Source organism: Mya arenaria, chromosome 1, assembly GCF_026914265.1.
Source record: "Mya arenaria isolate MELC-2E11 chromosome 1, ASM2691426v1".
Lineage (NCBI taxonomy): Eukaryota > Metazoa > Mollusca > Bivalvia > Myida > Myidae > Mya > Mya arenaria.
The window spans coordinates 42,464,430-42,478,801 of NC_069122.1; positions in this window are offsets into that span (position 1 = coordinate 42,464,430).

Sequence of the window (14,372 nt, forward strand, 5' to 3'; positions counted from 1 at the left end):
GTAAACTATCTTATTTCTAGAACAAGGGTATTTTTGTTTTCGAAAACTGGTAGTGTGATATGCAAGTTCGGTTACTTTCAGCTTAAAACATTAATTTTATTGGCGCCGCACTGAAGTGCGCGCCTATTATGGAATGGGAATTTATTTTAGTTAGTGGTAGGAGCGGTTTTTAAGTTGATTGACAGTTTGGTTTTACTGTTATTTTATTATGATTAAAAAATGCAAATTGATGGCGATTGCATGGGTGTTAAAAATGCTATTTATGGTTGAATAGATTGTCTTCAATTTATCTTCAAAACATTATATCGGAAGAACGACAAATAAGTTTAATAACTGTTCCCGATTCGTTTACGTTTTCCGATTGGTTACCTGTAATATCATGTGCCGAAAATGTAAATATTCGGAGGAGTTCCGAATGAAATGTAAAATGTGTGGACCGGTAATTATGTGAATGGGAATAATTATGTTTCATGTTGTTTTGTTATGTTTACTGCATTAATAAACCATGAGGTACGCTGTTTTCTTTAATTTAATCGATATTGGAATTAAATGTTCACATAACTTTATTTGTTAATGTGTTGAAGGTGACATTAGTAAAATTTTATTACGATTGCCCCCGAGTTGTTTTATTTTTAGAACATTACACATATCCGGATGTTGCTATTTTTAGAACCAGAAGGTATTTCCCCGCTATTCATAGGTCAATAATGGAATTTCTACATCGTCGATTAATAGTTGGAAATTCGGTGAAGTTTTTTCATGAATATACGTTTAAAATAAGTAAACATTAAAAGTGCACACTGACAGTTGATTACGATCTAACAATTTGAGTCATTACAGTAAAACATGGATTATAAGTGAATTATACGCGTAAGAGAAGATTTTCTGTCGAAAAAACTAATGTCAACAATCAGCATGGAACTGGGATATTCGTATCAAAGGGCTATTCATGTAAGTATCCTTGAGTAGTTGTGTACGTTTATGTGTTCAAAAATGTTTGTTTTTTAATTTATCTTTGGAATTCTTAAATCATTTTTATTTGCTAAATGTTAAGACAGCGTTTTAATATTTCTACTGGTTGACGGTACATTTCCGAACAGGGCACACATCCCGAACACCGGCTAAAACACGCGTTTGTTTACCGTGATCGATTATTCGATGATCAAGATCAATACAGAGGCTTGCCTTGACTACACTTGTGAAGTTTCATCTTGTTTTATTAAGTATTTTTCTAAAAAAATGCCATTTAATGTTTATACCTTAAAGATCAAAATGTAGTACATGGGCGAATGACGTCAGAGGGCGCACGCGCATCTTTAGGTTTTGCAGTTATGTTGACCTACATTCAAGGTATTTATAAATAGAAATCACGCTTTACATTTGAATTGCATGTTTTAAAAAACATTGGAAACAATAATTAACTTTGCAGTTAAGTGTTTATTTAATATAGCGTACTTATTAATTATAATTGTATGACCATGTATTTGCGCTTTTCAAGTGTTCGGTATTTGTGTCCTCCAAAGCATAAATTTAAGGGTGATTTAAGGATTTTCGACATGAAATTGATGAGATCGTGAAACTGTACTTCGACAGATGTTGTCACATTAACCAAAGATGTTTCATACGCAATTTAAACTTACTTGAACAAAAACTCTCCAAGATAATTGTGAAAACCCTCAAAAAGTGTTCGGATTTGTGACCTTAGCCAGTACATGTACTATAAATATACTTGTTACATACATGTACTTTACATCTACTTAAAATGCACCAGTCAATTGTAACCACGCCCCCCCCCCCCAGGTCCGAGGAATAGCTAGGACTTTGACTTTCGGTCCAGCCAACCCCAGGTAAAATCCTCGTCCTGCGGGGACAAACTGATGGTCAAATCCTCGCCATATACCCCCGTACCCCAGAGAGCCTATAGGTTAGGCATACTCCCTGCTCAAAGACAAAACCACCGCATTCACCCGGCACTGCGAGGCCACCTGAAAGGTAAAAACACAGCCCATTCCCCCGGCTATCCCCGGCATATCCCCAATCCTGGGGGGCCGTGGTTACAATTGACTAGTGCATTATATAAATGTTACATATTATTAAATGTACTTATGTAGATCATTTATGTAATTGATATGAGTATGTAATCTTTTATTTGATTGTTTTATCTTAGAAAAATATTAGACTTAAAAATACCCATTATTTGTTAATAAACTGCATATTTTCAAAATAAACCTGTATTAAAAGATGATGTATGGTTTCGGGCTGTAAGCCACGACAGCTTGGACACAAGCGACATTCATTTGCTTGGTGTAGGTCTTGTTGAACGCCATACTGTTGTGAATCATTATCAACCATATGCACAACAACTACACATTTGTGCCTACCAGCCCTTACTCTTGGCTAAAACGAATATTAGTGCAGAATGTATAATTAATACATGTGCATTTGTATTTTACGGTTGTAGTTTCTGTTGGTTGATAATCAGAAGTCTAATTTCTTTCAGGCAGGAAAATGACTGAATATTACTATTATATGAAAAATTCCAGCCTGCATTAAATACTTTGTTGGATCATTGAGATAGATTTGACATCCATGTCTATCCACAAGGCAGTCACATCTGATAGAGATGATGTGAGTATTTCATATAAAACATATTTGAGTTGGTGGTTGTTGTTTTATAAACTCACTGTATTCAATAATCCAGTGGTGAAGGTGGTGATGGTGGTGGTGATGATGAATTTTATTGATAAATTTAGTAATTTTCTTTATATTATATACATGTATGTATCAGCTTATTGTTGTTGTTTTTAAATAATGTTGAGAAATATTAAACTGTTTATATTTTATTTTGTATATATGTATGGCAGTATTATTATCTATACAAATTAGTTAGAAAGTACTTTTTATTTTATTTTACAGCACTAAACATTCTAGATGGGTAAAGAACCTGAAGGGGCATGAAAACCAAATCAGCATTGACTCAGCATTGAGTAATTATCATCTGTGCACACACTACAAGTACAAACGCATGGGAACAAACCAAACTTCAAATGTTGAAGAGTGAAGAATTATTGTGAAAAATTCTAAATGTTAGAATACCATTGACTAAATAAAACAAATAGACATCGATTACCAACAGAGTCTGTTTACATGTTATAATATTAAAAAGACATTAGTTGAGATCTTTTACTCTGACATTTTTGGAGGGGCATTACTGCCTACTTAGTGTTCTTCTTTCTTTACATATATATATATATATATATATATTCATTTAAAAGTACATTCATTGTTTTTAAATCTGAATTCTGAGTTAGTATTATATTAGTAAAATTCATTTATTTGAATGATTACATTTATGAATTAGTCCAATTAAGCTTTATCAATTTTAACAAGAAAAAGCATTTTGTTAGTTATAAAAACGTATAGTTACATGACATTATGTATATGTTCTTCAAACTGAACGGTAAATTGTCTTTTTAATTGTTCATTAGACATCATAGAAAATATATAAAATGATTTCAGCAGGTTGTCTTATTATTAACTATTTTTTATGAATTTATAAAACTGCTATATATTTTCAATCATCGAAATACTGCTCTGTTCCGAAGACTCACAAGATCAATCAAAATGATTTTTTTCCATGTATATCAATAACATGTTCGGTTGAGCTTAATTTTTCTGTTAACTGAAGTTTATTTTACCAGAAACTGTTGTGTTTATTTCATAATCTCTGATAATGTGGAAAAAAAATCAAATATAATAATAGACAAAGTATTTTTAATTCACGGTAAAAAAATCTTCAAAATTTGGATAAAAGTCCCATAGTGTTCCATGATAAAGACTATGTTGTTGGTAAAAGCTTTATAAAAGTGTGTATTACTTATACCTTAATTCAGTTTAAATAATTATGGCCTTTAAGGATTTGTGTTTTCATATAGATTTCCTGTTATATTGAGCTTTGTCAATTTTTGTTGTTGTTTTGTATTATGTACAATTACTACTTCTATTTCCTAACTTTTGTCTCATTTGTCAAATTGAATTGTTACCTATTTAAATGAGAAAAAAAACACACACTATTTTTAAAGATGCACTCTTACTCCCATATAAGACTTATCACAATTAATATTATAGTATTATTGTTTTGATTTTTTTAATGGGTTGATATATGTCAACAACAATGTTTCTAATGAAGGATCTTGAGTTCAATTTGCTAATAAGAATGAACATAAAACATGGTATTTCTGCCTTGTGATACTATAGTAGACCACAGTAAATCTTTTAGCAATCACCAATCATTTTATATTTGTCATGCTTTCTGTTATTATAAACAGGGTCACAAGCTTGTTATCAGTAAACAATATTTCAGTAAATGCATTATTTAGTAAGTAGTTATTGTTTTATCATTCAATTTGATGTGTGTTATAAATACAATTATATGTATTAATTTCAAATAAGAGTTTCACTTTAAAGATGCTCATTTAAAGATAATGAATAGACACACAAAAACTAGACACATTTGATACTAATTATATGAATGATTATTGTTTAGGTGACCTCTGATTTGTTTTAGAGATATTCATAAATGGGTGTTATTCTTTATTGTCTTCAGTTTCTTATACATTTAAGGATTTTTATAATTGCTTTTCTGGTATATATTACAATGTAATTTAATGCAAATGAAAACACACTTTAAACTAGACACATTTGATACTAATGATATAAATGATTATTGTTTACATGTACTCTGATTTGTTATGAAGATATTCATAAAGGGGTGTTCTTCATGTTATTATACATTTTGGACTTGATTTAGTATTGCTTTTTTGGTATATATTCATTTAATGCACAAAGAAATTATTTTAAGTGTTCAGTATCACTTTCACACATTGTTTACTATTATATTTTTGCATATTTGGCCTATTTATGCTTATATATGTGCATTGTTGTATTTCAAAACCTTTGTGAACAATAGAAACAGTATTATTTCTTTCATACATAGTCTGATACATATTCAGTTTGAATGCGTTATTTTTATCATATTTAAAAAATTTGCCATTGTCCAATAAGACACATGCTGTTTTTGTGTTAATATCAACTAAAAACATCCATTTTTCAACTCTTCTTTACTATGTAAATGAAGAAGTTAACATAATAACTCCATTGACCAGATTTTAATGCAATTTTACATTACATTTTAGTATTATTAAACAGCTGAAAACAAGGCATGTTATGTTATAAATGTATTTCATCTAGTAAACAATGTTCACTTTTTAGTTCAATAATTATGTTCTATTTATGTTTGCAACTTTCAGACGAAATGATAATGTTTATTAAAGTACTACAAAAATTGTTAAATTGTTATTTTATATCATTTCCTTATGATGAATGAGGTAACTTTTTCTACCCTACAAGTTGTCATTCCAGCATGGTGACGTTCCCCCCGACCCCTATATGATTAGAACTGCAGTGTACATGAACAATAACTCTATTTCAGCGTATTGCAAGAGTTATTCCCTTTGTATCTTTTCCAGTCCGGCGCATAACTAGAAAACTACTTTTTTGGAATTTCATTAAACATCATTCAATGGTATTTAGCACAACGAGAGGAAGTGCAGTGGACAATGACTATAGCTCTTTTTAAGCTAATTACATAATTATTGCCCTTTGCCGCTTTTTCTTGACCAGAGCATTACTTTAAAACTACTTATGGTATTGAAATAAAACTTGGTATATGGGTAGGTGGCAATGACAAAAAGTACAGTGCACAAGCAACCTAATTCTGTCGTGTTCATTAATGTACCCCACCCCTAATGCAATGTTCAACTTGAAACTCTTCAATTTCAATCCTTTTGCCTATGTTGTCAAGCAGAGTACTACAAATATTGTGAGAATTTCATGGATGCGGTTCAATGCACCATAATATGCTTGTTGGCCTTGACATTCCTTGTTTTTCAACATATAACAAATGCATAAACTATTAAACGGCGCCCTTTGGTGCTTTGCATCAATGGTCTTTCTTGTACTGATTATAACGCAAGCTGACAGATTTAAGAATCACGATCGAGGCCGTTTCCTTGGAATAGACCAGTGCTGAATATCCATTTTGAGAGATCACGAGAACTTACCCCTAATGGGGGATGAACCCAGGACCTCTTGGAGAGGTAGACCCTTATACCACTTGACAGTTTCGTGCACTTCTTTTATGTACTCTTCTTGTACTTTAATACCTGCATATATATCACGAATTTCAGTCGATTTTGGGGTTATATAACGCCTACAACGACAATAATAATTGGAACCGAAAGAGAACAACCGTGCCTAATCTGTAGATTTACAAGATCAAGAGATCATTTTTAGTGCAAAGATATAATCAACGGTTATCAATGAAGTTTTTTTAAGTGCACTTATTTTCAAAAAATGTACGAGAACATTTTTATTTTAAGCTGAGCATGAGTACGTAACCAACTTACTCCGCCGCCATTTATTGAATGAAAATTTTAAAGTTTGAATGTGTTAGCAAAACAATTGCGGATGATCATTGGATATCAAACATTTTTCTTAGTTTTAGAATGTGTTTCATGGTACATGGATATTCAGTCATATTACTGTCAAAGACCAGTCTGTTTCGCTTGAAGACAGGTCGTTTTCCACGTAATGATGAGGAAAACGCTAGGTTGTTGACAAATTTTGAGGCGTGGGTGGCGTAAAAAAAATCAGTTAATCTGTAAATTGTGTGAATTACGTGTTACAACGCCAAACATTTCAAAATACATTTGAACGATGATATAACATTCTATTTATGTCCGAACAGTTGTGTTCGTCTGTAATTTGTTTGGTTTGAAAACAAGTGTTCGAACATTCAGCTTCAAGATCAAGGAAACGTTTGAAAAACGAGATAACTATTTTTCTAATAAAGAATTGTTAATTTCCAAATATATCTTTACTTTTACTTGTGAAACATTTCTTAAAATAGTTGTGCATACATTTTCTGGTTCAAAGTTAAGTGTTCTGTTTTGATAAAGGGGAAGAAACTACAATGGATTTTAAAAGTAGTTCTGAAAGTGGATATTTTCAATCCTTGTTTTGCAGTGAAAATATCAAATTCACTGTTGTTATTTCACTGATAAAACTCCATATTTCATCGAAAAGCATGAAAGAAAGGGTCCTCACTCATTTTATTAAAGGAAACACTAAAACGAAATTTAGTCAAAATAATAAATATGGTATTCAACTGTATTAAATGCTTTTTAAAAGCTTGGAACTCCACATTATTTGTTGAAAAGATCAGTATAATCGAGAACATTGCCAATTTACGTAAATAAGTGAATTCCCATATAAATAACCTTCTTGATTGCGAACTATTATTTCGGGTAAAACTTATTGCATACTTATTGCTAAAAACTTGCTGCTTATATATTATGAATATTTAAAATGCCAATTTTCAAGGTCATCGTGCTCTCCGTTTTTGAACAGTAACGAAAAATATTGTATTTATTATAAGTGAAAAAAACAATTAACGTGTATGTAACTTTTATTTAAGGCAAAACAACAAGGGGCGGATATAATCTAAAACGACTTTATTTTTTTGTAAAACTATTTTTAGTTTTGTATTGACTTTAATATTGGTATATTCATCCGACCTAGAAGTTTCTTTCCAGAAATAAGGTATTGCTTGTTTTAAAATAATTACTTCCGCTATCCAATTCGGTTTATTGTTGAGTGTGTTAAGAATACAGTACATGTTCACCGAATTCGACGAAATATCGTTTATGTAAGGTTCTTTAATAGTTCTTTATTAGAGTACCTTTATTTAACTATTCCTATTAATGTATTTCCCTATATGATTTATTTCCTTATCCTGTAGTAGCTTTGGGTGTTTTGTTTGAATGACTGGTGGTGTTTAAACTGAATCCATAAATAATAATAACAGAACATTTTTTGTATTATACATTGAAATTAATATGGAATAGGATACAATTCTTCCCAACATAGTAAATTCATGTAGTTGCATTGTATATGTGTCGCGAATGAAAATGGTTCGTCTCTCAGGGCGACTGGAATAATCCAAATACACTTTCATGAAGAAATAAAACAATAAAGTTTCCAAATTTATCAAACGATGTTTACGTCTCCATCGAAAACATATGAGTGCAAATTCATCAAATTACACACAAGACAAATTCACACAATGCCAACATGTATATTATAGTAATAAATCATACCTGGACTTATCCAAATACATTTTTATAAAGAAATAAAACAATAAAGTTTCCAAATTTATCAAACGATGTTTACGTCTCCATCGACAAAATATGAGTGCGCTGTGCACGAGGAAAATACCGCGACCAGTTGTGCACGAGGCTAACTAGTAAATATAGAAAGTGAAAGCGAAAATGAAAGTGAAATTAGTATATGAATTAGTGGATGATAGGAATGATTGAAATGCCTGAAAAGGAATGAAAGAATAGGAAAATGGATTATCACAAGAAAGATGGACTTGGGAGGTATGTGTACTGGATAAACATACATGTAGACATATGACACTAACACAAACATATAGAGCAGGGCAAATTGACCCCGCGACATATGATTATATCCAAAAATTCAAAACCTTACAGCGTGTTCCCAATAACTGTTTTACGCTTAATTGTACTTCTATTTCAACTCCAAAGAAATTACAAAATCATAAAGTTTATTGTCTTCATTATCAGGCGTTATGACATTGTCAGCAACTAGAATTACAACTTTTGGAGCAAGTTTATTCGTAATGTTAAAACATATATTCTATTTTCAATGAGGGTTGTTGATGTGCACTTATATTGCTTGATATAAAGGTATGAAAACATTTTTCTTAAAATATTTGCTTATACTTTATACACATAATCCAATGGGGAAATAGGTCACAAGTTGTTAATATATTATCGTCACCTTTTCTATATGTATGCAAACATTTTAACTTTGATTTTGATTATTCATACTTGTTATCAAATGATTATCCAATTAAGTCTAAAATGTTATGTCAGAACGTTTGATAAAACTCTACCGTAATACCATCAAGTCAAGGACTTGTTCTTCTTAAATCATTAAAACACTCTTGTAGTGTTTTTGTTTTCATAAAAATGCCCCCAAATTGTTTTAGGCTTATTAGAATACACGTTATAGTCAAAGTCAATAGCATTTTATATTGGTTATTATGATCCTCGTCTTTAAAGTTTTATGTTTATTAATCTAAAAGTTTATAAAATTTCACCTCCTCATTAAAATTTTAGTATCTAAAATTTTAAGGCATTCAGGTTCCGTCCATCTTAACTGAATAAATGAAATCCTAACAACGTCTATATTTTCAGGATTTAATTTTTCAATATTTTTACAATTTTGAATACGGTTTCCCTATTAAAAAAACTACCTTTGTTTGTTTGTTTTTCTGAATCATAATTCAACTTGCCTTTAACTACGGTAATATTAACGAAAATTATATCGTCCGGATTGTTGTATAACGATTCATATAAGAATAATTTATTGTTTTTATTTTCGAATTCATTAAGACGGCTATGGCGAGTTTGTGGAGTGTATTTTGAAAGGTCAACCATTCTATTTCTAAATGTTATTACCTTAAAGTGTAATGATTTGTTGAATAATTGTGTCAAGAAGACTGATGAGTTTAGTTTTATACTTATTATCAAGAAGATAGTTCTTTAATAAAATCCTATACGCTGGCATACTTATCTTATGGTACATGAAATTGTTTGTCCGGAAAAATGAAAGCTGGCCGATTTTCATGGAACTTGGTACAATTACTTCTCAATCAACGTACCTCTACTTTATCAATGTATGTTTAGAATAAGGAGATTTTAATTTATTGAGATACAGCCACCCCTAGAAGTGCACGTGCCTTTTTGGGCTAACGTTGATAAAACAATAAAGCATACTGACTTAACGGCCGGTTGTATTTCTTTCTTAGGATATTGCTTCTTGCATTTTGAAAAAAAAATATATAGTATTTCGAATCTTAAAGTAGACAAACATTTATTATTTTATAGGTCTTTTAACGAAAAGTTGTTAACTATGATGCAAAAAAACCACTTCTTTCACCAGGTAAATATGACGTTTATTTTCAAAACTGAGTCCGTGAGGCCATAATTTGATTGCATGGATAGAAAAATAATAGAAAGCATAATGAAAAATATATATTAGTGCGAAAATGGCCAAACAGAAGTATTTATAAATGACAACAAGTTCGAATCCATGCGTTATTATGTTACGATTTGTATCCATTTCTTTGATTGATTATTATATGTGCCAAATATTCTTGATTTTATCGATTTGAAACGCAATAGGGCATGCGAGCAATTGACCAAGAAGCGCTAGCACGCTTCATGGAATTTGCTCGTGTGTCCTACTGCGTAATACAGCATAAACGCACGAAAATGCGATCAATCCTTAAATGAAATTAATTGTCTTCCTAAGTTTCAGAGTTGAATCATTAAATGACACTCACCATCGAGTCTATGTAAGTGTACGTTAGATTGTATCCGGGTAAGATCCGAGGATCATTGTTGATGTCATGGAGCGCCATCTTGACCGGAAGAAGCACCGCCCCACCCCCGACCCATCCTTGACCGCTCATTGGCAGCAACCCGAGTAACCGCAATGTAGTGTTAGCCTCGTTCCCATAGCAACTGTTCATGCATAAAAGGAATATCGCAAAATACATAACTTTCATCATTTTTCTTCAAATTTATGAACACATGTTGTACTGTTTTTCTTATTTATGTTGCGATAATTACAAAATGTATTCATGAAGAGAATAACAATCCTTTTATACGGAACTCATGCTTAAGTCCTTGTGCTACACGCTTCTCTAAAAGCTTTCATATAATTGAAACACATTGCTTCTTATTTTAAATTTATCGGATATATTATTGGTTTGCTTTGACGTATTATTTCTCATCAGCTAACGACAATTTTGTTTCAAAGACCTGAATTGTGCATTAAACTAAATACGAAACATTGCCTGTAATCTGAAACGAAACATTCCACAACAATCATGGACTTATTGAAGTCGATTACATATCTCATTACATATCTCATTTAGTACAATAAATTGGCAATTAAGAATCCATGACAGTATTCACTTCCCAAATGAAAAATGGGCTTTAACCCACTTAAACGCGTTTGTGTTTGTGTTTTTTTTATTTCTATAAAATGTGTTTTACGCGGGTTTTTTTTTTTTTTTTTTGTTTTGTTTAAAGATGTTAGTTTTTAGCGGAGGTTTTCGACAGCATATGTGAATTTTATGCACAAAACAAGTAGGCTTAAGTAGATATCTTTTCGACAAAAGTGAGCAAAAAGCATGCCTTTTACAATTGAAGTGAGACTTTATGTCCCTGAAGCGGGGTTTTTACTCTAAAAAATGAGTTTTCAGACACAGAAGTGAGTCTTTCAAATTGGATGATTAAAAAAAAATGCGTCTTTTCATAATTAGTGAGTTTTTCGCAGAAGGAAGACACTATAATCAGATTCAAATTACACCCGCTTTTTAAAGCGTGTAATTTTGCTATGCTGACTTTTAGAGAATTCAAACATTCTTTAGTGTTGATTTCCTTCCTTTTATAACTATTATTTATGAAAAAGACACAAGATCAGAATAACATCATTAAGAAATATATTTGTTAGGAAATGATCTAAGATAGTGTGATATTTTAATTATCACGAACAAAAAGTAGGCTTTTCATCAAAGTCAACAAATGCAAAACAGTACAATTTCTAATTTTTCTCGTAGCATCTGTTATTATGTACTCAAGAAGAGCGATATCTTCAAAAAATGTCCTTATTTGAGGACACCATGTTTGGTTTTATGAAATCGGTTGAACGTTAAGCCAAATTAGGGGATCTTCTAAATTAACTAATCAGACAAGACCGATTTTATGTAATATATATAATAAAATCCGGGTGTTTCATTGGTTGACATAGATCAGAGAATGCACTACGACCTTTCGATAATGTTCTCTCCCTGGGCGATTTGGGGTTTATTTAAAATTCTAACTTTTTATTTCACTGATGAACCATTTTTTGATAATGTTAAAAAAAAAATTAAGAAAAAGTGGAAATTTCCGGTAACCGACCGGTCTGTGCCGAACGGCTAAAGCGGTTGTCTGATTTAATGAAAAATTATTTCATCGGCCTCGTAGTGCGCGGCTTTCGATACGTTTTGCTCACTTACAAGTATGTAGGTAAAAGTGAGTATTCAAACTCGTTTTTAAGGAAAAGAATGGTTTGTTGTTGCTTTTAATTTTAAAGCTCGCTTCTAAAAGTTATGTGCGTTTTTTTCATCTATCAATGGGTTAAAAGTTTGTTTTCTTTGATCTTAAAGGGAGTCAAATATGCGGGGTTTTTTTCATCGTGATATGGCTCTTGGTAAGCTAAAAGACCCGCTTAAACCTGGTACCAATACCATCGTGTTTAACATAGGTCAAACACTGTTTAACACCGAGTTTTGCTCGCTTATTTGGGACGGGGAATAGGGCATTAGAAATAATTTTGATCAATTTTAGGGATGTTTACACCAAAGATTGTCTCCTAAATTTTAAGCGACTCGCTTACAGCGTTTATATTGGTATAACAGTTACTCTGTTTCTACAGATGACATAAATTATATAATTAACTATATATGATACCTGAAATAACAAATGAAGTACAAATTATAGGGAATAAAAAATATTGCTGAAAAGGAACCATATGATAAAATTATGGCACCATTTTACACTGAACAATATGTTTGTGGAACGATGAAATCTCTTAGGGTATATATGTATCAAATATCATGTGCCACCTATGAGCATTCAGTAAATAAAATTCAGCTTTGATTATAAGGGTACCATATGTCAAAGGTTACTTTATTTCCACTATAATTTTTAGAAACAGATTAAGAGTATTGTACCACTATATTGAAAGGTGCCTAACTAATAAGAATAGTCATGTCACACTTCTTTGCTATAAAAATAGAAACAGCACAATGTGTATACAATTGAAATATTCTAATGCAACGTATTTATTTTAGTAAGTAAAAAACTTAAATGCGACTTTTTTGAAAACATGATAAAATCACTTGCAGCATTATTGCACTTAAGGGGCGATCTTTCCCAACTATTAAGTATTAATTTCAAAAGACATATAGGATCGCAAATTCAAAACGCATGTCTCAGCATTACATTGCATGGGGCTTTTTTTAACTTGCATCTACAATTAATTTTAATACTTAAAGGTTACTAAGAATAGGCTTAAAATCGATTACATGACTGAACATCTTTCAATATAAACTGGCCAACTAAGTGTTCTAATAACAACAGCATAATCATAAATCATGTAAATTCAAAAGGCAACAATTATCAAATTTGTAAGTTGATTTTCCTTACTCTCCGCGCACCACAGCTGAATACTTTGCCAACTGCCCTTCTCTTTATATATATTAGGTCGAACAACATGTATAGGTATATTAATCAATCTTCACAATATTTCATTCGGGAGATGAATACATAACTCTGTCAATATAGCTGTAAAAGTTTTCATCTTACTTTTTTCCCCTGAATAGTATTATTGTTTTCCCATTATTACTAGAGATGAGCAATCGGCTGGATGTTTATTATCGCTTGCTCGGACAGACAAACCGATGAATTAATCGGATAAATTGAAAGTTTGAATGATTTTATTTAGTGTCATTTCGCATCGCGTTAGTAGGTGCATGTAAACTAACTCACACTTATTTAATGGATTAGGAATCAAATAAAATAAAGAAGCAAAATAATAATGTAGTCTGTAAATTTGTATCTTTTTCCAACAAATTGAGAAGCACAGATATGTCAAATTGTCAACAAAACAATCACAAATATTAGATAAGTTGTGTGTGAATTTAATGTAGGGTCAGAAAACTGAATATTCAATGAATCATGATGAATCACAATCAGTCCCTGCCTAGAATAAATTGATAACAAACTCATAATATGATAGAGCATTTACACTCTCAACAATAATGACTGGTAGTACTGGACTCAAAGTTAAACGTATAATCTCAAGTAAATATCAAAGAAATTATCACTAACAAGTTGCCAAATGCTTTATAACTGGATACACGGGTGATGAACAAAAATGTCACGTGACCACAATGTGGCTTTTTGTCTAAATCTATGACATTTTAACACTAGATACGTGTGTTTGCATTCCGGGACACTATTTGTTTCGAAGAGTTCTTGGAAACTATGCAAACATGAATGGTGACCTATACACCGATCGAAAGACAAAACAATGCATTCTTTTTTTGCGCTATGTCTCTTGAACGAACTCCCGCGTATAACAAAAATATTGATAAGAAACTTACC